Raw genomic sequence first — 2,128 nt, 5'->3', positions numbered from 1 at the left:
TCTGTTTATTTGCTAAAAGCTCTTTTAAAAATTTCATTGCGTTTGGCATCTGTGGTAGGGCTTCAATAAACGTAAGTTAATATGTAATTTTTTTAAGAGTTTAAGGAATTTACCAAATTGTTCATCTGAGTGGTATTTCCTTGTCGCGTTGGGGTATAGTACACGAGGTTTATATTCGACATTTACTAATTTGTTTGTATTTTGAGCTACTTCACCTTGACCTTTGCTTACCATAGTTTCTTGCCTCAATTCTGGTTCAGGCTTCACAAATCCTTCTTTATCTTGAACATTAATCGCATTAAGCTGCTCCCTTGGGTTGGGTTTAGTATTACTTAGCAAACGACCTTGTGGTCGTTCAGAGATTAGTTTGGAAAGCTGGCCTATCTGAGTTTTGAGCCCATGGATAGATGCTTGTTGATTTTTAAGTACTGTCTCGATGTTCTAAAAATGGGTTTCTAACACTGATATAAGCTTTGAGAGCATCTCTTCAAGGTTTGGCTTCTTTTCTTGTTGGTAGGGTGGTTGTTGAAAACCCGGAGGATGTTATGGTCTTTGATTTCCTTGACCGCCCCATGAGAAATTGGGATGGTTCCTCCAACCTACATTGTAAGTATTTGTATAAGGATTGTTTTGAGGTCGAGGATTATTACCCATGTAATTTAATTCTTCATTATCCATGTTGTGGCCATAAGGTTGGTATTCTGAATGGCTTGTTCCACCGCCAATCTTTTTATTTAAGAGTTCTACCTGATTAGAGAGCATGGTGACTGAATCGACGTTATAAACGCCGGCTGTTTTCGTTGGCTTTGTCCTCATGACTTGCCACTGATAGTTTTCAGTGACATCTCCTTATAAACTCATAAGCATCTTCAGGTGTTTTATTATTGATGGTTCCGCCAGAAGCTGCGCCAACCATTTGCTACATTATTATTGATGGTCGAAGGATTCAGACCATTATGGAATGTTTGAATTTGGAGCCAAAGCGGTAACCCATGGTGAGGGCACCTTCTCAAAAGATCATTGTATCTCTCCCATGCATCGTAGAGTGTTTCTAAATCCATCTGTACAAAAGAAGAGATATCATTACGTATTTTAGCCGTTTTAGCCGGCGGAAAATATTTTAGTAAAATTTTTTTGATCATTTGTTCCCAAGTAGTAATTGACCATCCTGGTAACGAGTTCAACCACTGTTTAGCTTTGTTCCTCAATGTAAAAGGGAATAGACGAAGTCGAATGGCATCATCAGAAACACCATTAATTTTAAATGTATTGCATAGTTCCAAGAAGTTGGCTAAATGAGCATTACGATCCTCATCCTGCAAACCATCAAACTGAAGAAATTGCTGTATCATTTTAATAGTGTTAGGTTATAATTCAAAAGTATTTGCAGCTACAGCAGGTCTAACTATGCTTTATTCAGTTCTTGTTAAAGAAGATTTAGCATAATCATACATAGTGCGTGGAACAGGATTTTGATTGACCGCAATTGCAGGAGGTAGCTGATTGCCTTGGTTTTCAGCCATCTCTTCGGTTGGGGGTTGAGTATTGTCTTCTTGCTCGTTCTCTATGTATCGTAAGCTTCGCCTTATTTCTCTTTGATTTCTACGAACTGTACGATCGATTTCTTCGTCAAAAAGTAATGGTCCTGATGGGTTTCTTCTAGTCATAAACTATAAAAACCTGCGAAGAGAAGGAAAATAGTAAATTGATAAGTAATAATAATAAAAATATTAAATTGCAAGGAAAATAAATGGCTAAAGTAATAAAAATTGAGCGTTCCTAATATCTTAGTTCACTAGCAACGGCTCCAAAAACATAATCGCGTGATTTTGTGATAGGTTTTAAATATTTATAATTACTCGTTCTTGAACAAACTATTATCGCGATGTAGGCAAATGTACCTATCGAACAGTAGTATAGTTTTAGCAAGACCGGATTGTCGAAACCAAAGGAACTAAAAGTACGAGTAATGACTGTCTTTTTATTATCTAGCCTAAAAATAAAGAGGTTTTGTTTTAATTAACTAATTATCTAAACTAAGAACTCACAGAGAATAGAATTGGGGAATTGCTTTTGGAAAAATCGATTGAATGAAGGCAATACCTAAGGAAAAATCCACCTAGACTGT

At 36.5% G+C, this 2,128-nt stretch overlaps 1 non-coding gene across 1 annotated transcript; it reads left to right on the top strand.

Annotated features, from left to right (window-relative positions):
- Positions 1–987: 987 nt before the first annotated feature.
- Positions 988–1,094, top strand: LOC121204129 (small nucleolar RNA R71). Its single transcript, XR_005899057.1, has one exon. It is a non-coding gene; the product is annotated as a small nucleolar RNA R71 (small nucleolar RNA).
- The last annotated feature ends 1,034 nt before the right edge of the window (positions 1,095–2,128 follow it).

Source organism: Gossypium hirsutum, chromosome A07, assembly GCF_007990345.1.
Source record: "Gossypium hirsutum isolate 1008001.06 chromosome A07, Gossypium_hirsutum_v2.1, whole genome shotgun sequence".
Classification (NCBI taxonomy): Eukaryota; Viridiplantae; Streptophyta; class Magnoliopsida; order Malvales; family Malvaceae; genus Gossypium; species Gossypium hirsutum.
Note: the sequence above shows the minus strand (reverse complement) of the source record. Positions and strands in the feature narration are given on the sequence as shown.